The sequence below is a fragment of the Sorex fumeus genome, unplaced genomic scaffold, assembly GCF_029834395.1.
Source record: "Sorex fumeus unplaced genomic scaffold, SorFum_2.1 ptg000122l, whole genome shotgun sequence".
NCBI lineage: Eukaryota > Metazoa > Chordata > Mammalia > Eulipotyphla > Soricidae > Sorex > Sorex fumeus.
This window is the reverse complement of record NW_026606179.1, coordinates 33061787-33087200: the sequence shown is the minus strand read 5'-3', so window position 1 is coordinate 33087200 and position 25414 is coordinate 33061787.

The window sequence follows — 25414 nt, the reverse complement described above, 5'->3', positions numbered from 1 at the left end:
CTTTCCTTGGCTGTCCATCACCCCATAGCACCTCCCCACTGCATCTATCTGCATCCCCATCAGTAGTTCTCACAGGCTCTATCACAGAGAAGCTTTTGGAAACTACTTTTTCTCCATCGCATCCCTAGTACCAGGGATGAACTAGCAGGTGCAGAAATGGTGCTGGGGTGGGGTCAGGTGCCCTGGTTGAAATGTCAGAGGGTGGCTGGTCCATCTCTAATGCTGACCCTATCCTCATACGGAACTTTAGCACTTCCTAGACACTTCACCTATAGTTTCTTATTTGTGAAGTGCGGAATTTCAGGGATACCTGAAGCAGATCTTCCCACTCCCAGGGGCCTCACCTCCCACAATCCTGGCTCAGTGGCTGGGGCAATCCTGCTGTATTTGGGCCAGGGCTCAAATGTGTGCGATGGCTACCTTGGGCACCTTCTCAGAACGAAATTCGAGGGGGATGCAGAGGACACCGTGTCTCTCCCTGAGGATTCTCCACCATGCTGCATCCTTCACCAGGATGGGGCTTCCTGTTTCAGACCCTGGCGTCTTCCCCTGCCAGACTGTCCTGGGCAGCATCTCCCACTGCCCAGAGGTGCTTCTGGAGGCACAATGGTCTCTTATGTTTGCTGTATCTTGTCTACCAGCTTCCAAGAACAGAAAGTTTGTCCCTGTGCCTCCCAACTGCGCCCTACCCAGCCCTTGCCTGGAGATTCTAAGGAGACCCTGGGGAGAAGAGGGATTCGGGGTAAGAGCAATGCCTATGGACACTGGAGGGGGGAGCAGGGGACATTTGGGTGAATTCTCACCTGACATCCTGCCCGCTCTGACTACCCCTCCTGAGTGGCACTACCCCTCCTCTGGGCTGCCCCTCCTGAGTGGCAGGATTCCCCAGCTTTGAGAGGGAAGCCCGAGGGAAGGGCATGTCGGCAAGGGTAATCGAGGGGATTCAGAATGCTTCATGCCAGAGGGTCGTGAATGTACTGCCACCTCCAGAAAAAAAAAGCATCTGTGACCCCTGGGAATCTACATCATTAAGCAACCAGCAAAAGGGTCTCCCACCTTCCCCAGAGGCTCTGCCCAGCTCTGTCCCGAGGACAGAGCCCCCTGCAGCTCTGAGTCCAGACTCTCCCTCTAGGAGGAAGGGCCTCACTCTTCCTCCCTGGCAGGGGGGCGGGGGGAGGAACCACACCCCTCACCCACACTGCCTTGGTGGGGGTGGGGGGGAGAGGGGATGTCTGGTTCCTCTGAGAGGCCTTGCTGGCCAGGTGGGTCTATTCTCAGAGGCCTCTACACAGCTCCCAGGGTGCTCGGCTGGGAGCCTTCCTCTTAGATGGGGACCCAAAATCCTGGGTTGGGCAATGGGGGATCTGTCTGAATGGAACTCCTGCTGAAAGCAGATCCCAACAGGGTCCAGATAGTTTATCAAGGAGCCCAGAAGCACAGAAAGGTGCTGGGGAAAGTGAGTAGGACAGGAGGCAAGCCAGCAAGCAAGGAGGCAAGTTCGTACATGAGCTGGGCAGTTGTGCGTACAGGTACTTCACTGACCACCCCCTCCCGCCCCCGCCAGGGGCCCAAAGGACCCAGGATGAGACCTTAGGGAAAAACTGCCAGGACATAGGGCAGTTAGTCCCACTGACTGGAGTGGACCCCTGTCATCAAACCAAGCTCACACTCACACACAAGCACTCACACTCACATGCTTACCCTCACACACACATGCACTCACATATATGCACACACTCACATTTGCTCATACATTCACTCATGCACACCCTCATGTGCACACACTCCCACGCATGCTAGCACACTCACACACACACTCACCTACATGTTCACATGCACACCCTCAAATATATGTTTAATCACACATGCACTCCCATGCACACAATCACAGACAGGCTCACATACACACATATTAACACTCAGGCTCACGCATTCATATACATGCTCATGCTCACACACACATTCATACAAGTGCACACTCACCCTCTCCTACACGCTCACACTCACACACATGCACACACTCACACCTGCTCATAGGCACATATGCATGTACGCAGACAACCAGCGAGAGCTGTAGCCAGGACTTGGCCTTAAGAGTCGGTCAGGGCCAGCAGCTCCAGCTCTGGACTCAGTCTGCAAACCCAAATCTCTCTCTCTTGGGGTGGCTCCCCGAACCCAGGATTGGTCCTGCCTTCCGATCCCTATCAGGGCTCTGTAGGTCATTGCCAGGGCCCAAGTGAATGCCCTTAAGCACCGCCACCCTCCCAGGATTTGCTTTCAACTCCCTGCAAAAGGACAAAACCTCTCATCTTCACAGGAACCCTGAACCCCCATGTCAAAGGCCTCCTGCTTGACAGAGGTGACCACACAGCTCCCAGAAGGACAAGGCCCTGCCCATGGCATCGGGCAGAGAGAGAGAGGACATGGGGTCTGGGTCTGAGGTGTCAATTCTGAGCCCCTCTGGGAAATGTACCCTGGGCTTTCCAGGTCCCGGCTTCCTAAACATTTTTCACTTGTGACCCCTTGGTGCCGGAGAAACCTTTACTCTGGGTATGACAAATCAAACATTAACTGATAATAAAAATCAGAACATTTCATTTTGAGGCCACACCTGGCAATACTCCAGGCTTTCTCCTGGCTCTGTGCTCAGGTCGTCACTCCTGGTGGAGCACAAGAGATTGATTCTGGGTTAACCGCATGTAAGGCCAGAGCCCTTCCTGCTGAACTATCTCTCTGGCACTGTGCAGTTATTTTAAAAACAAAATTTTCCACGATCCCGCACTCAGTTGTGAGTCTCCTGCAGTTTAAGTCTTGCCTCACACCACACATCAGGTTTCATTCCCTAAGCTCCCCACCCACCGGTCTCACCATCACCCTTGGGGGATTCAGGCTCTGTGGGGGCTGATAGGGGACTGAGTTCTCCCTTCCCCATGTCTTCCTGAATGTGGAACCCTGTCAGAAAGGAGCGGGGAGAGCCTCAATGAGAGCTCTGGGCAGCCACGTTGACAGGGCCAAAAGCCGGACACAGTTTGCCAAGCATAGGAACGGGCCACGCACGGAGGCACAAGTCAGCTTTGCTCTCACCCCCCAGAGCTCGGCCGGGCATGTTGGAATCACCCAGCTGGCATCCGCCTCTCTCTGGAGCTGGACATGACAGAGATCAATGAGGGGCCTCACCACCGTCCTCCCTGCCTCTTTGCTCTAGGGCTCCCTTCCTGGGAAAGAGCAGGGGCTTGGGCCAGTCCGGGAGGAGGATGGGGGGGGGGGCAGCTTCAAGGCGCTGACAAGCCTAATGAGGCCAGGAAAATGACACAGTGACGGGTGACTTCACTATTAGCCCCTGGCCTGGCCAGTAGGCTCCGTGGCCGTCCCATATGGGCAGGGAGAGGTTTGCGTGCAGGGCAGAGGACATAGCATAAATCGTCTGGACAGACAGTGGGAATCGGAGGCTGCAGGCTGCTCCCCCGGGTATGGATAGTTCTAGATCATCAGGCTGAGGAGAACTCCCAGAGGGCTTTGTTCTAGGAGGAAAGAACACGAATGGTGGCTTCTAACCCCCAAAGGGTTTGACAAGGGTTGAAGGAACACATAAAGAGGCCACCCCAGAGAGCAGCCGAGAGACCACGCTGGTGGTGGGACAAGGAACACCCGACACTCTCCATGTGACTCCAAGGGCCCCTCTGAGCTTCCTGGGCTGCCTTCACCTGGTTTCCTCCATAGACGTAAGGTTAACTGGAAGCCACCACCTCTGACCCACTGGATAGGGTGGGTCAGTTTCAGGGCCCATGAGAAGCAGTGCTGGTGGGGGCAGGGCACCAGGCTACATGTAGCAGTGACTGGGGCCATGTGGAACCAGGGACCGATCTCAGGGTCTCTCACATGCCTGTCATGTGCTCTGCTACTCTTGCTATCTCCCCGGCCCTCTTGCGTCTCATCCTAGAAGGGCTTCTTCAACTCGAAATCTATTTTGAAACAGGCAAGTGCCTCCACCCCTTCCTCTAGCTCTCTAGCTTGCTTGCTCTCAATGGTCCTTTATTGCCGCTTCCCTCATGCATCTCTCGCTGGCTCCCAGATCACCTCCAACACATGGCCAGAACCTGTTCAGATGGAATATAAAGGGCCAGGGATAAGTTTCAGTTGATGTTTCATCAGAGTCATGTGCTGGGTCCCTTCCATGGCACTCTGAGCCTATAAGGGGATGGAAAGTGAGAGTCAAGAGGTCCTCAGCACAGTAGAAATAAGGGCAAGGAGGGTTAGTCCATGGTTGCCTGCCTGGACTGGTTTAGCCAGCATGGGAGAAGGCAGTTGGGGTAGAGGAGGGACCACTATGACAAAGATAGTCGGGAATGATCTCTCTGGATAGGAAATGAGTGCTGAAAGTAGGTATAGGAACAAACATGATAACCTCTCAGAATCTGTGTTACAGAGATAGTATTCAGGAGGAGGAGGAGCAGGAGGAGGAGGGAGAGAGAGAGAGAAAGTGCCTGCTGTTGAACCATAGAGACAGGCTGGAGGAGGGGCATGGTGGGTGGGGGAAACTGGGGTCATTGGTGATGGTAAATGGACACTGGAGGAAGGATGGGTGTTGGAACATTGCGTGACTAAAACCTGATCATGAACAGCTTTGTAGCTAGCTGTGTATCTCATGGTGGCTCAGTTAAAAATAAATAAATTAATCTTAATAAAATTAAATTTTTAAAAAAAGAGGTCCTAAGCAGGAGAATTAGTGACTTTCTTCTTCAGTGTTTCTATGGGTCTCTTCTGAGGAAAAAAAAAAATCCTTCTCTGTTCCAGGCAGTTAATCCAGAAAGGGGACATTTGCAGGGAGTGACATGAGATCTATGTCACGGGGCTGTCTCCCGGCTGCCACGACACACCCGTCTCACAGAGATGAGCCACTTTGGAGGAGTCAGGCACCCCTCAGGAGGCTTCCCACTGATTGGAGAAGGTCACGACAATGCAGATTCCTGGAAATTTGGCCATTTAGACTCTAATTTCTGAGGTGAGACCTGAGAAATCTGTATTTTTTTTAAATTTTTGCTTTTTGCGTCACAACTGGTGATGCCCAGGGGGTTACTCCTGGCTCAGCACTCAGGAATCACTCCTGGGTGGTACTGGGGGTCTGGGGGGATGCCGGGGATCGACCCTGGGTCGGCTGGATGCAAGGCAAACGCCCTACCCACTATACTATTGCTCCGGCCCCTGAGAAATTTGTATTCTTACAAGGAATGGAGTGATGGACCAGTTTGGAAAAAGGGTGGGAGAGGGTCTTGGTGTAGAGTCTATACTGACTTAACCAGCATCTCTACCCCCCACCCCCCAAAAATATTCATGATCACCTAGAACCTCAAAATGTGAGTTTCCCCAGAAAGAGGGTCTTCGTGGTTGCAGCTGAGCCTGGTTATTCACAGCAGTGCAGTCTCTGGAGCTTCCTGGAACTCTCGCAAACACAGCCACAGTTCCTAGGGATGCCAGGCTGGAGGGTTCGCGCTGCTGTCAACCTATCCTTACATTTGGAGCATGTCGATGTGTATTTCTGTTGATATTAGGTCATGTTTCCTGTGTGAGATATGTAGGTGATTCATTAGCCTTGAGCTCCTGGCGCTAGGACTGCTGCCTGAACAAAGCTTATTGACAATCACATTTTCGCCGAAAGGCATCTCAGCCTTCTGGCTCCTGGAGGCTCTCGGCACTGTCCTAAGGGTCACAGCCAAGAGCTGGAAAACAAAAATGCAGGAAAACGTGGCAGCAAAGGAACCAGGAGCAATAGCAGTTTTCTGAAGGTGGAATTGAGAAGGCAGAACGATTTGCCCCTCACCCAGCCCCTCCCACACAGTGCCGTGCAGCCAACTCAACATTTTTTCCCCCCTGCTCCGGCTTATCCCTAAATGGCCACATGTATTGATCTGGGATTACAGATAAAGTGTAGCAAGCAGGTAAAATGAGGGAATATGGGATTCATGAGTAACAAAGGTCCTTTGTAGTTGAGCAAAGGTTGTCCTGGATTGGGGTGGACCCCAAATCCATGATGACGGGTGTACCTCACTCGTCAGTGTCCTCAAGGAAGGACACATAAACCCAAGACACAAAAGCCAGACATCAGTGTGGGTGGGGAGGAGAGGGGTGGCCTGTAAGCCAAGCAGCTGGAGCAGCTGGCAGAGGCCGGGAAGGAGTCTTCCTCTGAGGCTTCCAAGACAGCACCACCCGGCTGTCACCTTGGCGTCAAGAAAAGGATCTGGGTCTCTAATCCACCTGGTTTGCGGCACATTGCTCCAGCAGACCTAGAAACTAGTCCCCTTCTGGTTCTGGGAACAAGAGCCAAGGAAGTTTGGAGCAACCCCTTCTTATTGGGGACCCAGCTCAACCTTAGGGTCTGCAGTCTCGTTCCCAGGATAGATCAGGAGAATGCCTGGGAAGAATTCAGGGAACGAGAACACGTGACTCTTCCTTTAGCAGAGATCACCCAGGGCTCTGCCCCAAGCTGTCTGTCCGTGACCCTGCAGAGATGAGTATAAAGCCCTGGGAGTCTCTGGATAAAATGCTCAGCCCAGCATTCCTCAGCCCAGCTGCCTGGAGTAACTTCCCAGTAATACACCTTTCACCAGAAGCCATCCTATCTCTCAAAGGCCATAGGACGGCCAAGTCGATGGAACTGTTTTCTTCCAAAAACCTCGGGAGATGGAGAAGCCTCTTCCTGGCATCGTGTCACTTCTGCCTTTGGTAGTAATTTGCACCCATGATCAATTAGACTCCTTCAAGGCAAAACATCCATGGCCCAAATGTCTTGTCCTTGTCTGGGAGGTGGAAGAGGGTTAATCAATCTGGAGCTGTCCAGCGGGAAGGAGAGAGGGTGGTGACGATGCTGTGGAAGGTCCTTCAAGAGAAGCAGGTTGGGGACAAAGGACCTTCCAGGACCTTTTTGCCCTGACTCTGGGACCTGGGGTTGTTGCATGAATGGGTAATGGGCAGCCTGCATCCCCTCTTATTGCAGTGGGAAGACAGTAACTCTCTTTTTTGTTTGTTTGTTTGTTTGTTTGTTTGGGGGCCACACCTGGCAGTGCTCAGGAGTAACTCCTGGCTCTGTACTGAGGAATCACTCCTGGCAGACTTGGGGGACCATATGGGATGCTGGAAATCAAACCCGATTTGCCATGTGCAAGAAAAACTTCCTACCCCGTGTCCCATTGCTCCAGCCCCAGATAGTAACTCTGAAGCTTGCATGCAGCCAAGCAGTTCCAGAACTCGGGAGTAGAATGGAAGGAGCAAGCCGGTGCCCTAGATGTCCTACCAAGGACAACCACACCCTTCACATCCTTCTGCACGGGGCTTCCCAGGATCCCTGGATGTTCATTCATTAGGCTGCAGGGCCAGAGGGAGCCCAGCCACTGAGAGCTTTGTAATTGGGAGTCCAGGCAGGAGCACCTGAGGACCTGAGAAGCTTTTGGATGATTTTGTGGCTATGCTAATCAGGGGTCTCCATATCAACAGATACATGGGGTGGGGGTGGAAGAGAAGAGAGGAAGGAAGGGATAAATGAGTATCCAACTCACTCCTTTTATTGAGAATAAGTTTTGGGCATGGGTATTGTGTGAGGGTCGGGGAGGGGGGTGGGGATTTGCAAGCTGAGATCCCTCAGCTATGAGGGTGTTATGAGGGTCTTTGACATTCATTCACCCCTGCAAGGCGTCAGCATGGTCAATATTTCACCCCAGATTTCTGCCCATTCCCTTCGGGTGCCAAGATCTACAAGCCCTCTTCAAATTCATAATGAGAAGACAGAAAGCGGTCCAAGGTGAGTCATTCATTAATCATAAACAAAACAGGCCACAATCAAGGACACAGCAGCATAGATCAGCAAAGGGGGAATGGTTGCTCAATGTCTTTATTTAATATTAACCACATTATGTTTTTTCATTAGAGTTCTGAGAAAGATCGCTGCCCACTCCCCAACTTTGTATGAACCCCATCCAAAGTCAATTTTGCTTGATTCCATGGGTGCCAGCATCTCAGGCACCAATAGTAAGAGGAGAGACTTTAGAACAGGGTCACCGGAACTGGGCACACGCCCAGGTGTCAGAACCATCTCTGGGCAGCCTGGAAGGTCCTTGTCCTCAGTCACTTTTTGAGCCTGGCTTGGTAAATGCCAGGGGACCTCCCGATCCTCCGGAGATCCATGTTTCTTTGGGTTAGAGCCAACAAGTGTCCCCTAAACCTGTAAGTTGGCTTCTGCAGCTATGCTAGGCTGGCATGGCCTAGGGCAGGAGGGGACACTGGGCTCCTGTGGGGGGTGAAGTCAAGGAACAGGCTTACAGTGGGGGTGTCACTGCTTAATAACCGCCACACGGTTCTCTCCTCGGCTCATAATGCAACCAGTGAAGGGCTGTGATCCCATTTTATAAACGGGCAAATGGAGGTCCCCACACAGGATACTTTCTGCTGCCCACCCCACCCTGTGAGGAACCTACCAGGGCCCTGTGCTCCTGCAGGACAGCTGGGAGCTCGTGCTAGCCTGGCCATGGCTCCTGTTCCGGGCAGGAGAGTGGTGGCGCTGCCTCTGTGGGCTGAGCTGAGCAGCCCACCGCTCAAGGGTCCTTTGTCTCTCTCCCTTAGGGGCGATGGCTGCACCCTGCCAGGAGCCCTGATTAGAGCGTGTGGCTCCCCTCGAAGGTGGCAGGCCTGGCTGGTAGGCACGCCCTCGCTGTGTAATTTGCACAGCATGGGAGGCCAGAGAACCAAAGAAGAAATTCAGGAGTTTCCCTCAACACACCCCTCTCCACAGCCCCCACCCCATACACACACACACAAAAAAAAAACCAGATAGGAAGGGGCAAGATAAGGAGTTGAGAATAACATCTGACACAAATTACCTGGTGCTCACTGGAGCAGAATAAGGCGGGCTGAGCTGCCAGGGTGTCAGGTTGGTGCCACAGGGGGAGAAGTGAGGCTGGCCTGGCAGGCTGGAAGGGGCACAGGTGAGGGGAGTCGACATGGAGTCGCTGGGGGTCTCATTTGAAACTCCCAGGATGTCCGAACCAGACAGTCCTGCAAGCATTTCCTGCCTGTCGTCCCGTTGTTCATCGATTTGATCCAGCAGGCACCAGTCAAGTCTCCAATGTGAGGCTTGTTGTTACTGTTTTTGGCATATCGAATACGCCACGGGGAGCTTGCCAGGCTTGGCCGTGTGGGCAGGATGCTCTCAGTAGTTTGCCAGGTTCTCTGAGAGGGATGGAGGAATTGAACCCGGGTCAGCTGCGTGCAAGGTAAACGCTCTACCTGCTGTGCTATCGCTCCAGCCCATTTGCCTTGCACGTAGCTGACCGGGGTTTGATTCCTCCATCCCTCTCGGAGAGCCCTGCAAGCTGCAGAGAGTATCCCACCCACACGGCAGAGCCTGGAAAGCTCCCCATATTCGATATGCCAAAAACAGTAATAACAAGTCTCACAATGGAGACGTTACTGGTGCCCGCTCAAGCAAATCGATGAACAATGGGAGGACAGTGCTACAGTGCTACTGTTATCTCATATTCGTTCGGGCTGGAGCAATTTCCTACCTAAAGGTTGCAAATGCCAGCTGCCTGGCCATGTGAACCCAATTGCCAGGGAGCTCTGTAAAAGTGCAGCCAACTGGGTCCCACCCGCACAGGTTCTGGACCAGAAAACTGGGAATAAAATAAGTATGCCTGGGAATGAAAGTTGACCGAGCAAGTAGACCTTCAAAGTTCTGATGACAAGAAAATAAGATTTGTAACCACGTAAGCACTCTCGGCATAGTGCTCATTGCACAGTGCATACAAATAGGGAATTAATGTCTTGCATCTGAAAGTTTTAGTGAAGAAAAGAAAATTCAGGGTGCAGCCAGGACAGCCAGATTGCTATTCAGGGAAAGTAGGGGTCCCAGTGGCAGGCCTGCTGTGAAGCCAGTGCTCATTAGTGGTTCTCCCATTGACAGAGACAAAGGTCTTGGCCAAGATTCCATTGAGAATGAGAAGCAGATCTTTCAGTGACATCTGATTCCTCTTTCCCGCCCTTTCTCTTCTCACCTTCATTCATGGGTTCACTTGACAAACATTCACTGAGTTTCTGCTGTGTGTCAGGCACTGCAGTAGATACACAAACAACCCTCATCACTCACCCAGAGGAACTAACATTCCAGTAGGGAAAAACTCAGTCTCCATAAAATACTCACATATGGATATTATACTACAATAAAGAGGAATGTGGGAGGCTGTCACAGGGCTTGGGAGTCACAGAAGAGTGGTCTCCACACCCTCATCCCTGAGAATCTGCCTCGCATCAGCCCTGTGGGCTTCACCTAGACAACTCATACCACATGTGAGCAGAGAACAGAGATTGCAAACATAAAAGTGAGTCTCCAAGCGTTTGGCTTACCCTGACTCTGATAGGCACTCAATAAATATTTGTAGAATTGAATTGCTGAATTGAATTATTCTGCAAAAATAAAGCAGGGATTAGCAAGAATCCCCTGAACCAAACCAGGGTTTGTTCAATTTCCCTGTTAGTGCTGACAAGATCCAGGCTGGGTTTGTAGGCGCTGAACAAGATCAGCAAAAAAGACTGCCTTCTACAGGCCCGTGGGCCGCTGTGCTGGAGAGTACAGAGTTCGTTGGCTCCGCAACTGCCCTCAATTTACCAGTTGGGGGACTGAGCCAGAGAGAGAAAAAATTGTCTAAGGTCACACTCAGGAAGAAGGACAACACTAGGGTGAGGGCTCAGGCTTCTAGAGGAAAAAGAGCTTCTCCCAATATAGACATCTATTCTCTTTCATCATCCTCGTAACAACCCAGGAGTGTAGCAACTATTGCAACCATTTTTGGTTGAGGAAACTGAGTCCCAGGGAAAGAAGTGACTTGCCTGAGGTCACTACATCAGAAGGTGATCGAACCTCAAATTCAGACCTACTGGCGCTGAAAAGGAGTTTGCAGATTTGGAAAAGGAGCAGTTTGCCTGTGGGCAGATGCTGGAGGATCTTTGAGGGCGTCCTGAGAGCCCATCCTGAAGGGTTCCTGAAGGTCTGGCTACCTTGAACCTGGAAGAAAACCTTGGTTGCAAAGAACAAGGGAAGGAAGTGGGGTTCTGAAATATGACATCTCTGGAGCGGTCTACAGGGGGCGCTCTCAGAGTTCAGAGAGCTGGAGAGATACAGGTAAGCCCCAAAGGGAAATTTCACCCAACACTTCATATAGGAAATCACAGTGACATTGCTAGGAAGCCTCCTGCTAGCAGAGCAGTCCCGAGATGGGGGTGCCTACCTGTGGCTCTGAATGCTCTGGGGTTGCCAGGGTTGTCATAGTCAGTGTCCTGAGGAGACCCGCTCATGAGAACCTGTGCCCCTGCAATGGGGAGTCTCAAAATGCTCAGGGAGGAGCTTGCAGGAGCAGGGAGGGGCCAGCAGCAAGTGGAGCCAAGAGATGGGGCAGCTTTGGGCCCTGGAGATTATTGTAATGGGGCTGGAGAGATAGTATAGGGACAGGGTGCTTACCTTGCATGTAGTGTACCCCAGTTCCATCCTTGGGACCCCATATGAGCCCATAAGAAGTGATCCCTGAGCACAGCACCAGGAGTAAGTTTTTTTGTGGCCCCCTGTTTCTTTATAGAAACATATCAGGAGGTATGACCTGTGATACCCAGGTCAATCAAAGCCAGATAATGGGGACCCCAGTTTGCTGCTCCAGAGCCACAAACCCACCCATTCCCACCCCACTCTAGACGCCCCCCTCCGCCAACCAAGAGTTGTGGATTGCAGGGCTCAGATCTCCTGTCTTTGAACTTTTGGCTCTACTCAGCCAATGGGAGATAGAGCTCAGCTGCCCCTGAGTCCCTGGCTCCTCGCCCCCCATACCATCCTAGTCCTCTCCACGCTGTATCTAAGTCCCTGCCTGACCTCTGGTCCCCTCCTGCTTCAGGCAGGCTGAGGCTCTGGTACCCCAGTCCACACCATCCTGAGCCCACACGACACTCCATCCACACTGGCTTCCCATCCCTTCACTTAACTCTATAGAGGCCCAGCCTCCTACTCCTTCAGCTCCCCAACCAGGACAGCCACTCCTAACTGGGACTCCGACTCATATAGGGAAATGTTGGCTTCACTAAAAGACCCTGTGCTTTAAGACTGCAGAGGTCACAGCCAATTGACTGCGGTCACCTCGCTGATGTCACCTTTTTCTCAAACCATCCCACATGCCAGCACCAGAATGTTGGGATTTATCAGCCCCTATCCCCAGGACAGGTTCTCTTGTCTCTTGGTTGTCCTGTCCGGCTGTCCTCAGATCTGTCCTAGTTGGAGAATGTGCCATACCCAGGGCACTCATAAAGATGACAGAAGGAAGACATCATGGAAACAACATTTCCAGTTCACAATCCAATGTAGGATGGAGAGATAGTGCCATGGGTATGGGGTCTACCTTGCAAAGAACTGACCTGGGTTCAATCCCCAGCACTGCTTATGATTTCCTGAGCACTGCCAGAAGTGATCTCTGAGCACGGCTAGATGTGGACCCAAATCAAATAAAAACAAACAAACAAGCAAACAAACAAAAAGTACCAAAAAAAAAAAAAAAAGGAGGGGGGAAACTACAAAAAAAAAATACTATATAATGTCAAATCCTTAAAGGCACCAAATTGAAGAGAAAGCCCAGGCTGCCCCAGTTGCATTCAGGCTTGGAAAGGACAAACTGTCTATGGTCAACTAGGGGCTCAGGCCATGTACAGTCTGAGATGAGTTTAGAGGCAGCCTTTGGCCTCTTAGATCTGCATGGTGAGGCCTTCTCTTCAGTGTCCCAGGACTCCAGACTGAGCAGGTAGGTGTAGTGGGGACACATTCTGCCTGTCATCACAGTGGGGGAGGTGAGAGGGAGACTGTCCCCAGGCTCTCAGATCCATGCTCTCGTGTTTTCTGGGACTCTTAAAAAAAACAGATGGGTACTCAATCATTGTATGACTGAAACGCAAGCACAAAAGTTTGTAAGTCTGTAACTGTGCCCCACAGTGATTCACTAATTAAAAATTTTTATAAATAAATAAATGAGTTAACATATGGGTGGGGGAAAACAGAGATTTCAAGGTGGGCACTTCCAGAGAGGTGAGAGAGTCCCAGGAGCCCAGTGGGACAGTGGGGCTTCCCCTCTGACCACATCCCCAGCTCTGGCCATAATTCTCCCCAAGTGCACTGACCCTCCCAGCTCATGCGGAGGTTCCTGGCTTGGAGCCACTGACACTGGGTGTCACTGTTGCCTGGCTCTGTCCACGTGGGTGCTCACCTCCAACCCCAAGGCTTTTAACAAGTTGAGTCACGGCTATAGAAAAGAGGCCATTCACTCCAGTTTTCTACAGACCAGGCATAGCAATCACAAGGACAGAGGGAGCAAGATGGAAACCATCCTGCAGGGAGGGCTGCAGGTTGGAGAGATAGTACAGCTGGTACTAGCACATGGCCAACCCAGGTTGGATTCCTGGCAACCCATATGGTCCCCCAAGCCTCCATCAAGAAAGATCCCTGAGCTCAGAGCCAAATGTAAGCCCTGGGTGTTGCTGGACATGCCCCCTACCAAAAAAAAAATGAAAGGGAGAACTTCATTTAGACCCATATACAGCCCCTGTGCAGGGGGTCTGGAGAAGGTGTGTAAATTGTCTACATAATTGCAGGGAGAACCACTCTCTGTGGGGACAGCCTAGCATGGTCCTCCATGGAGACACAGGAATTGGGGCGTTTTCCAGCAGGTGGTAGTAGTTCAATGAGGAAGGGGGTTCCTGACTCCAATTCATCTACCTCAGGAGGACTTTGAGATGCCCGACCAGAAAGGCTGTTTCAGTGGACAATGGCTAGGTGGGGGTGGAAAGTGTTTCCACTTTAATTCTTTGAAAGTACGGCCCTCAATCCCGGGGGTACTTCTGTCAGCTGGGGTTCTCTGATGTGGCCTTCTCCCTCTCCATCCATCCCAATGGTGCAACCTAGGCACCAGCAAAGCCTCAGGATACCACTCCATAAATTCTTTTTTCATTGGAGGCCTAGCAGATAATAATTTAAAGAACTAGTCACTGCTTGCAATTAAGCACAGAGAAAATAGATCAGGCCCATAATTTATGTCTGTGCAAGGTTGGGCTAGATTCGTAATTAATGTTTGCTTCCTTTAATGAAATACTCCAAAGGTCTGCACTTCTGTCATTCATGAAGGTAATTTTTCAATTGATTAGTAAAATAATACTTGAAAAGTAAATGCACCTGCTTCTTCCCCGAAATGTCTCAGTCAACTGGACACTGGTGGAGACGCTAAAAAAAATACCACTTCAGCCCAGTGGAGACCAGGCTCTGCTCCATCAGCATGCAGAGTGCCCGGGAAGGAGGCAAGATGAAAAAGTAATTAGAGCAGCCGCGGCCACCAGAATCCCTGGGTGGCCCTGGGCTGCCGAGCAGCTGTGGTCATTGTTGCCGGGTGCCTGTCTGCTCCGAGACTCAGGCGGGAGTAAAAAGAGCAGACATCCCAAGGCCTAAGACCTGAGCCTTCAGGTGGCTTTCAAGCCCAGGACCACAGGGGTCACCATGCTGAACTGCTGTGGTCTTGGTGGCTATGCACCGGAGGCCCAACAGGACAAGGTGGCCAGATGAGGCCTATGGCTCTGGCTATATTCCTAACCAAGCACGGACTACATCTGTTTTCAAAGATCTTCATTGATGCAGGTCATGTGTTCCTCTGAAAGCCTCTGGATCCCAACATTTCTTATTGGTCAATGGCTGGAAGGATGGCCTGGGGCCTGGATAATAGGAACTCAGCCTTGCAAATGTGGCTTTGTGAGAAGGTTTCCTGAGCAACCGTGCAGGCAGGGAGCAGGATACTGTGTTGATTTTGAAGATAAAGAAAGATTCAACTATTGATTTGGAGGGTCTGTGCTTCATCAAAATTGCTTCCAAGCATGACAAGCCATCCTCCTCCTCATGATCGACACGGGCACCAGAAAGACAAGCCTTGCCAAACCTCTCCTCATCACTACCATTCAGAGGCCTGAATTATCAATTACTGAACAGCCAATATTGAAGCACTCAGTCCCGTATCATCCTGATGATTGTTTTTTTCTTCTACCAAATCATCCTTCCCGGGGGCTTGGTCTGGGCTCTGCAATAACTCTCTGAGCACTTCATGAAGCCCTGAGTCTAGAAGATCAGTTGTTTTTGTTGGTTATCGATGACCCTTTCCATGTGGAGTGAAATTAATTACCACAAGGAAGGGGGTCCGGGGGATGGGGGAGGGGATGCTTATGCCAGGGGTCAGTTCCAAATGGAATACCTCCATAGTAGTAACTGGTAGTCATGAGAATGACAGATTCCCATGCCTACTTCCTAAGCTTTCAGGACAAAGCAAGCCGCTTGGATTGTTCCTGGAAGGGGTGGGCAGGGTGAATGGGGAAATGGATCGCTTAGAATCTAGTTGCAATTGGGGCTGGAACAATAGCACCGTGGGTAGGGCATTTGCCCTTACACGCAGCCAAGCCAGGTTTGATCCCCAGCATCTCATATGGTCTCCCGTGCACCGCCAGAAGTAATTTCCGAGTGCATGAGCCAGGATTAACCCCTGTGCATCACTGGGTTCTGTGCATCGCCGGGTTGTGAACAACAAAACCAAACCAAACAAAAAAATCTAGTTGCATGCAACAGAAATGGAAAGACTGACTTAGCAGAGAGGGAAAGTAGCAAACTCACTCCTGGGGAGAAGCCTGGGGCTCACCAGGAAGTGGTGAGGTTTGCTTATCTTCTCTCTCTCTCTCTCTCTCTCTCTCTCTCTCTCTCTCTCTCTCTCTTCCTCCCTCTTACTCTCTCCCTCCCTCTCTCCCCTCCTCTTACTCTCCCCATCCCTCCCCCCTTTCTCTCTCTCCCTCATGCAGAACATAAGGCCAAGAGCACAGCATGCTGTGAAAACTAACTTGGTGCAATACTGTCTCTTTGTTCATTTCCTGCACTGTCCCTGAGGCTGGTATTACCCTGTAAACCCAGGCCACCATCCGGGATACCCGCTCAGTGCCATCCAGTATGGACCCATGAGCCAACACAGGCTATTTGAATTTACATAGACATGAACTGAAAGCAACTTTGCTGTCAGCCTCAGTTTCCCTGCCCCACCGGCCTTCCCAACTGGTGGCTGAGGCACTGGCTAACATGGCATTACCGACCACATCCTGTGTGACCAAGAACTCCCGGGCAATGTGCTCAGAAGCCCCCTGCACCCCCCTACCACCACCATACACACTACCACAGGTTACAAGGGCCCCTCCCACCAAGCACCCTGGCCTGTTGCAGGCTCCTGGTTGCCAGGGCACCCTGACCCAGGGCTGGACCCTCCTTCTTTGCCCCCCAGATCCGCTGCTGCTCGGCAGAGGAGACTAATCTACGTCTGTAGCTCCTTTTCTTTGCATGAACAATGAGAAGCAGCCCGGGGATGGCTGGATCCCTTTCTCCAGCACCTCCGTACAGCTCCCTTAATAGGTGGAAATGCTTGATTATTTCAAATGAATATAATTACAAAATCCTCTACTTAGAGTAATGTTCCTCCTTTGTGGGTGCCGTCATCTCCTTTCTCTCCAGAGCACCTCATTGAGAGGCACTTTGTTGCTTTGAAAAGTGAAATTCAATGGTTCCGGCAGGCAGGCGGGCAAGACCATCTCTTTGCGCCCCCAAGAGCACAGGGTGACCGTGGAAGGTTCCCTGCAGCCCAGACTGACATCCCCCTGCTCCTTCTCTGAGGGATCCTGACATCATTGGAAAGACAGATTGGAAAGATGAAGTACCAGCCCCCTTGCTCCCTGGAGCTTCGAAGCCCAGAGCCTACCCTGGCCAAGATGCACCAGGACCTGTGTCCACTGACCTTTCTTGGTACCTTTCCCTACTCGGAGACCTGTCCCCGGTGAGTCTTCTTGGGCCACCTCCAGTGTAACCCCAAAGCCTGTGCCCCCAGTAAATGACCTTGGTTATGTTGGGCGTGAGGGAGGCAGCAGGTACCACAGACTGACTCTGCCATCAGACCTTACTCCCTCCCTCTCTGGCTGTACAGTCATCAATTGGTGCATCAATTGCCCTCTCTGAGTCAGGATTTGTCCACAAAAGGAGATGCCCTCCCTGGTGCCTAGTGTAGCCTGCACAAAGGGGTGAACCCGAAACAGCCTGGAGGGAGGGGACCTCCCTCTGCCCCCTCCACTGCCCAATGTCTGCACCTGAGACCAGAGAGCTGGTCTTGGGCCTGAAGTCTTGCTCTGTGCATGGGGAAAGGAGCCAGAAGAAGCCAACACATCCAGGAACCCTGTGAGGGGGGTGGCCAGGGTGAGAGGTGCGGTGGCTTTGCTCATGCCTGTCTCCTGCGTGGGGGGGGGGGGTCCCCAGTGCTGGCCGCATCGTTGGGATGCCCTTCTCAGACTCTTCCCCCTCTGGCCTGGCCACCACAAGGACTCCTGCCCTCAGACCAGCAGATGCCAGCAGGATCAGGGTGATGGGATTTCTGAGCCTCTATCCCACCTTTCACTTTTTCTTTATTTGGTTGTTATTCAGGGCCCACACTCAGCAGTGCTCAGGGACCCACTCGGTACCTGAAAAGGACCCCAGGACTCCTGCATGCTCACAGGCTCTACCCTGTTGAATTACATTCCTGACCCTTCACCGCCCCAATTTATTGTACTTTATTTATTTTTAATTTATTTTTAATTAATTAATTATTGTACTTTTTTACCCACTTTCGGGGCCACACCTGTCCACTCCTGCAGAGTTACTCAGGGGGTCATGCCATGCCATGGAGTAACTTTAAGCTTCTTCAGGACAAGTACACACTCAGACCACTGAGCCATCTTCCCGGCCCTCCACCTCCCCATTTTAAAGAACTTAAACGTACTGCGGGCTTTGTGGAGACTTGCAGTGAGCTGTTGGTTGTCGGAGGCCCAGTCTCCTGGTATGAGGTCCAGTTACCTGGACCAATGCTGCTCTCTCTGCTCTCAGGAAGCACCCCCTCCCTCCCAGCAGAGCGCCCCTGGTATGGGCTCCAGGAAGGTGAAGGCCCAGCAGCCAGGGCCTCTGCCCCTCTGTGCTTCTCCTTTGCCTCCTTCAGCTGCTACTGCGTCACCTTCTCTTTCTCACTCTGCGTGCCAAGGGGGACACTTTGGACAAACCAGGAGTGGTCAGCTCCAGAGCTGTGAGCAGAAAGAAGGTACAGCCGTAAGGGCCGAAGCACCTCCATGCACAGTCCCTTCCAGTCTCTGCGTGGACTCCTGTCTCCTTTTTCCATGTACCTCCAGGAAACTTTCAAATAACTCCAGAGGACTAAGGGCCAGAAGAACAGGCTGGTGCCTGGTGCCTGGTGGACTCTCAGGACCACCCAGCAGCAGTGTGACCCAAGGACAAGGACATTCGGGATGAGCACCCTCACCTATAGCTCTCGTGCTCCTAGTTTCACCTGGGTCCCTGCAAGCTCTTACTCTGCCTTTGGCCTGGAATGTCACCCCTTGATTTGTTTTGTTGTGTTTTGTGCTCTAGCCAGGGGCGTTCAGGGCTTACTCCTGACTCTGTGCTCAGGGATCACTCTGGGGGACCATATGTGATGCTGGGAATGAAACCCTGGTAGGCTTGTATGCAAGGCAAGTGCAGCCTCACCCACTATACTACCCCTCCAGTCTGCTTCCACCCCCCTCAAAATGGCCTGAAGCATCTCTAATGTCAGCCCTTCTGGGCAGCCCCTACCCCCCTGCCCTCCAAGGGAATTCCTGTGGCTAGGAGCTCATTTCTTTGTTTCTTATCTGAATTTTTGACCCCTGTTCCCTTTAACTATCAACTAAAATATTCCAAATATATCATTCAGCTGCTACTGGCTTGTCTCCAGTTCTCTTTCTCCAGATCCATCCGTACGAGCAGAATGAATGAATGAATGAATGAACCAATAAATTGTAATTTGTGAGCTCTTCTCGGCACTCGGTCTTAGTTGCTTACTGCAAGCTCTGAGGCCCCATAATTCATTTGGTTTCTGGACTTGGTGTCTCTGGAAGGAGGAAGATTCCCTCCCCTTTGCTCCTATCCCTTTAGCCTAGTGGTCTCTCCTTCCAATCCCTTCAGTCACCAACATCCAATTCCTCCGCTGGGCCCTGACCCTTCCTCCAGGAAGTGCTTCCATTCCTTAGTTCTGCTCATGTGGCGTCAGCCTAGAGCCCTTGTTGTATCTGCGCTTCTCACCATAGACCCACCTGGTTCCCTGGTTCATCTCCAGTCATCTTTCCTAGAGCCAGTGCTAAGAAGGAAACCGTTCTATTAGGACTGGAGTACCCGGGGCCAGCAGCAAAGGACAGATGGGCAGGGCATAGGGCACAGGATCTCGGGGGTCAACTGATGGCTCTTGATCTTCTTGTAAGCCTGTTCCCTCTGTGAGCACACACTCCTGATAGGGAAGGGACCCCCGAGCCAAAAGGCCACCACGCAGTTTTGCAATGCCACAACCAAAAGCAGCTCGAATGCTTGCACCATTCTCCAAGAGTCTGTATTCTGCCTCTTAAAAATTTTTTTTTGTTTTTATTGAGTCACTGAGATAGACCCTTACAAAACTGTTCATGATTAGGTTTCAGTCATACAGTATTCCAACACCTATCCCTCCACCAGTGTATGTTTCCCAGCACCAATATTCCCAGGTTCGTTCCCTCCCATCACCCCTCACCCCCCACCCCCAACATGCCTCTATGGCAGGCGTTTTCTCTCTCTATCTCTCTCTCTCTTTCTCCTTGCAAAACTTAACTCAATGAATCTTTCCAGTTCACTGGTCTGGCTTAGGGTGTCAGATAATGATGATTCCTCTCTAAGAATGGAAAAATCTATTTATCACGAAGGGATGGGAGGATACTCTTTCTTTATAGGAAGAAAACAATTGAAAAATAACCAAACCAGGGAGTCAGAGTGATAATACAGTGAGGATTTGTCTTGCATAAGGCTTACCCAGGTTTGATCCTTGGCATCCCACAAGGTCTCCCGAGCACTGTCAGGAGTAACTCCTGAGTGCAGAGCCAAGAATAACTCTGAGCATCGCCTGGTGTGACCCAATTTTTTTAATAATAATAATAAGCAAACCAGATTAGTTTAGTTTTAAAAAATCTTACACCTTTGTTGACTTGCCTATATATATAATGGGTTCAGCAAAGAGCCCCTCCCTCCATGAGGGTCTCCCCACAACATTTCCCCTTCCAGCAACTCCCCCCCCGGAAATCCAATTTCCTAGTTACAGTTGTGTCCATTAAAATCAGCGCCATGCAGGCTGTTTATCCCAAGATCTATTTTTGTCATAACTGTTTATAATGGTTAAGCCGCAACAGCTTAAACACTCCATACAAAATAATGTATCTCCAATAAACTGAAATATTAACCAATCATATGTAATGGTTCATTTCTAACAAATGTTGAGCTCCGGGTCCTTGGGGCATCATAGAAATTGAAAACCATATTGATGGACTGGCCAGCCTTCAAATTATGTGGTGTGGGGATGAAAAAGCATAGGAAAAGTTCTCATTCTGACTCCCTGACATTAATTTGAGCATTTTTATATGTGTGTCCTATTAAGCACTTTAAGTGCTTTTTGATAATTGTGCTTTGTAGTTTTTACAGCACTTCAGCCTATTCCCAGTTCAATTTCCTCTTTTATCCGATGTTTGAAATATTGATTTCTGACAGATAAAAGCAAACCTTATAATCTCAGCAGCGAGTAATAAGTGAGTGGGACGAGGCTTCAGAATGCATCGGGGAATGGTCATATTTGAAACAGTCTTTGTTTTATTACATTTCGTCAACAGAATTTACTTACTGCTTGCTGATATTTATGTAAAAAGCCCGGCCGCTGAGAGGGCCCCGAGATTGCCAATTTCAGCTCGACTTTTTGCATTTAGGAAGATAAAAGAAGCCTCTCCCTTGGAACCCGATGATTGCAGCGGCTTAAACTGCTGTCAGCGGCTGCAAGTAACTGTGATTTATCTTCTTCACATTGTGCCGTGTCGTGGCTGCAAACTTTTCTTTCAGTGTTGCATTAAAAAACTGACAGTTCGTCAGGGTGCTCAGGGCCTCCTCCCGGGTCAGCCAGCCCCGACGGAGACACCCTGGTATAGTATCCTGTGCTTTTCGAGGCAGGGCCCCCCCGGGGATCAACTGGTCGGCCTCTCCTGCAGTGAGCCACGTGGACCTCAGAGGGTACCGCCAGGATTCCAGGTGCTGCACGACTTCCCCCCTATTTGAATGACGATTGCACCAATTCATTCGGCTATTACTTATTGAGTGGAGTTCTGGGCGCTGGGGGTTGAGAGACGAACAAGGAAAGTAGTGACAGTCACCATCTAACGTGATGGTTCACTCACTCACGCACGCACACACGCACGCACACACACAGAGGGGCATTTGCTTGTCCCAGCTGGGGAATGGGTGCTATTAACATGAGCAAAGAAAACTGGCTGCTGCTAAGCATCCCTCATGCCCAGAGCAGCCTCTCCTACAAAGCCTGAGCCAGCCCAAATGCCACCGGGGCTGATTCTGAGAGTCTTCTAATGCAGGCACAACTGACCTAGAAATCAACAGGAAGTGGACAAGAAAATCGCAGGCTGTGGGAGAATCACTAGGAAAATAAAACAAGACACTGAGGAGGAAGGCGGTGGCCTAGAATGGGGGCCCGAGTAACAATGGGGTCGTGGGAGGAAGGAGCAGCTTCTGCCCGAGTCACAGCTCTGTAGCGTCAGTAGAGATGCAGAGAGTGGGCCAGGTATGTAAACTCAAAATGGGGCTGCAGCACTCTATCTCTCCCGCCACCTGCGTTCCGTAGTCTCAGGCCGCTTCCTCCACCCTGGGGAGGTCGATGACGATGGGCAGGCAAAGGAAGTAAATGAGGGCCAGGCTGGTTGATGTCAGTTGCCAGTTGATTCCAATCTCCTCTCCATTCACTTCTCTGTTTCCTCTTGCTTCATCCTGCCCCATGCTACTTCATTCTCCTTCTCGATCCCACTTCAGTCTCCTTCTGGCTCTGGAATCCCTTTCTCCTCTTTACAACCTAGTTAAATCCCCCCACATGAGGGATTGGGGTAACAATTAGACATAGGTATCATCATACAAGCAGCGGATGTAAGGTCCTTCCCTTAGGGGAAGCTACTTCCAGGACAGATTCTTATCTAGCAAGATGACTGGCCTAAAGGCAAATATGGGTGTGTTTCTCCCCTCCTTAGTCCAACAAACACATAAACATTCTTAATATTGATGATTTTGTATGGACACAGTAAAAGACACTTTAAGCTTATAGAATCACTCTCCTGGGGTCATCTCCATGGCAGACTATAGTGTTCAGGCCAAATTAGTCTTTCCTTCCTAGCAGGGTCCTAATCTCACTGTTACTTTTGGATCATGACAGCATTTGTCCATGACCAAGCTCTCAACTTATAGTTGAGTATTGTGGCACTTTGGCCTGGCCCATTTTGATGCCAGGGTAGCTCACAGCTTGCCCTGGGTCCATTGAATCCCTCATCGGGACGCTGCTCTTGAGGTGCTAGGAACTAAGGACAACTGAGGCTTAAGTCGAGAAAGCAGATGCCCAGGAGTGAATAATATTTGAAGCCAATTAAATCCCAAATTACAAAAGCATAATAATAACTGTATTCCTGTGTCTATACAAAAAGGACATCACTTTAAAGCAAACTATTCAAAAGACATAAGGAGAGGAGAAAGGCAATATTTCACTCATACATGTAAAATCATAGATTTCTGAGGAATCTGACCTTACAAGTCAACAAAGTCTGATTAGGGAAAAAAGTGATAGACCAGTTGGGGTAAGAAGCACAGAGAGGAGTTTACAGAAAAACACAATGGAAAGGAAGTGCCTCAGGAGCTCTGTGATAAACCTAAGTTCCCTGTGGCAAGGGAAACAGGACATACCAATATCATCCTAAAATGTTTAGAGCTACATTCCAATAAACACAAAGGAATGGAGGTGCTTCAGGTGCACTGTGATGAGTCTCACCCTAAAAACCTAAGCTCCCTGTGGTAGTGGAGAATGGGAAAACCAATGTTATCCTACACCAGGGAGCAGGGCGACCACCAAGCAGGGTGACAGCAGCAGCCAACAGACAGTAGGGACATGATTTAGGGGCAGCAATGGCAAAACTTTGAGATGGAGTCCAATCTAGCAGAGGGGCTGATATTCTAGAACAATGCTCAAGTTTCATGCAACTCTGGCTCCACTGCAATAGTCATAGTTCTAATATGGACTAGAACTATGACCAAGGACACAGATAATAGCGACAAGAAAGGAGACAAGGAATATACAGCCACAAAGGTGATATGGAGAACCATGGCCTCAAAGGTGGGGTAGGAATGAGCATGGGTTGGCCAAGCATTCATGACTTGAGAAATTGTACCTATTATGTGACGAGTCCTGTGGAGATGCAGCAGAGAACAAAGCAAGTAAAAAGCTTCCCTGACCGTCCACACCAGTTATTTAATCTGTCTCTGGGATCCAGAGAGCTTACCTGAACACCCAACCCTGTGGTATTGGGAATAGTCAGGATTTGCTCAATTGTGCTGCTGTAACAAGGAAGTCCACATGTCTGTCCACTGAAGGGTGACTGGGACTCTGCTTAGGTCTGGCTTCCTCTGTCCTCAGAGGGCGTGTGGAGTAAGACTGGTCACTGTGACAGAGAGCAAGGGGAAGCCAATGCCAGCTCTCCGGGCCTCTCCCCATCCATCACATCCACTCTCATGTTATTGTATGTCACTGCATAATTGCTACCCCCTCCCCGCAATAATCATCACACCCTGCTTTTGGTTTCTGTTTCCCGGTCATACCAGCACAATTTTTAAAGCCTCGCATAACAGTCACACTCCAATTGTTTGCAAGAAAAAAAAAAAAGATGAGAAAATCTAGGACAAGTAAGCAATGAAATGCAGTGTGGGTCACAAAGACAGTTGTGTGACCGTGCGAAGGTGGCCAAGTGTCTGAGGCCAACACTCAGAGGAGCACACCAAGGCAGAGAGCCAAGTGAACCCCCAAACCTCTGATGGGCAGGGAGGGAGGCTGGCATCTCAAACTGGACACCCACACCAGCCTCTGGCTGATCTAGTCACCAAGACCACAAAGGTTCTAATTGACAGTCACCACACTAAGGTGGGCACCTGGGAGTCGATTCTGACTGCCGGCCTTATGGCAGGACAACTTTTAGAGTGGTCATAGCCTTGACCTATTCTCATGACTTTATTTCAGCCTCCTAGAGCTAGCCCTCTCACTGTAGCTCCTGGCATAATATCTCATCCAGTGAGGAAACTTGCTAAGTGACCTGCCCCAAACTCAAAGGACAGGCTTGCTATGTGATCTGCCCCAAGCTCACTCAGCAATGAGCAGCAGACCCAGACCAAAGTCGCCCCAGGGTCTGACTTCACGGCTGGTCCTAGCAGAATTTTCAAATCTGGGCTCAACCAGCTACTCTTGTGCAAGGCAGAGAACTGCTCCCCACTCTTGAGATAATAGGCACGGCCTCATCCTCAGCCCTTTGCAAACTGGAACCAGACCTGCTTAGAATTTCAAAGGTGATCCTTAGCATTTTCAATGTTATTTACAATTCATTTAGAGAATTAACTTCAAGACCCATTGGTTTCTCGGGTCTTCAGCAAGAAGGAAATTACAGGCAAGAGGAGGGGTCGGAGCAATAGTACAGTAGGTAGGACATTTGCCTTGCATGTGGTTCAATCCCCAGCATCTCATATGGTCACGTAATTCCTGAGTGCAGAGCCAGGAGTAACTTCTGAGCATCGCTGGGTGTGACCCAAAAAGAAAAAAAAAAAGAGGAGGGGAACCTCACTCACTCAGCCTGTGGTCCAGTGGCCCCAGCTCTTATAGAATTCACAGATTTATGTTGGCATCGGGGTACCTGCCCTCTGAGATAGGTCTCCCAACATCCCAGAGACAGAGAAGGATGGGCTGTAGGAGTCTGAGCAGCCCCTCTGAGCTCCAGTGCAGGACACACAGTAGCCGCCCCCTGGCCAATGGCAGTCTCACAGAGACAGCCCATGCTCCACTCCTGCATCTCTCCAACTGCAGCACCTTTCCTAAAAGGCTCTGGGAGAGTTGGTGAAGTCTGATTTCTGAGCTGTTGAGTGTCGGAGTGTCCCTCTCATCCCGATCTTTGGTTAGGTCAGTGCTGGGTATGAGGCTAGAGGATGCTTGCTTCCCCTTGGCGAACACTGAGCTACAATTGTCATGTTCTACAGATTGAATCTGTGCTCTGATTTTTTTTTTTTACTATTAAATTCATAGTAAATTTATTTAGTCTTTTCTACAATTACCTGTATTTACTGTGAGCAACAAAGCTCTCTTTTCTCTCTCTTTTAGATGTATTTTTGGGTCATGCCAATAGTATTAAGGAATGTTGA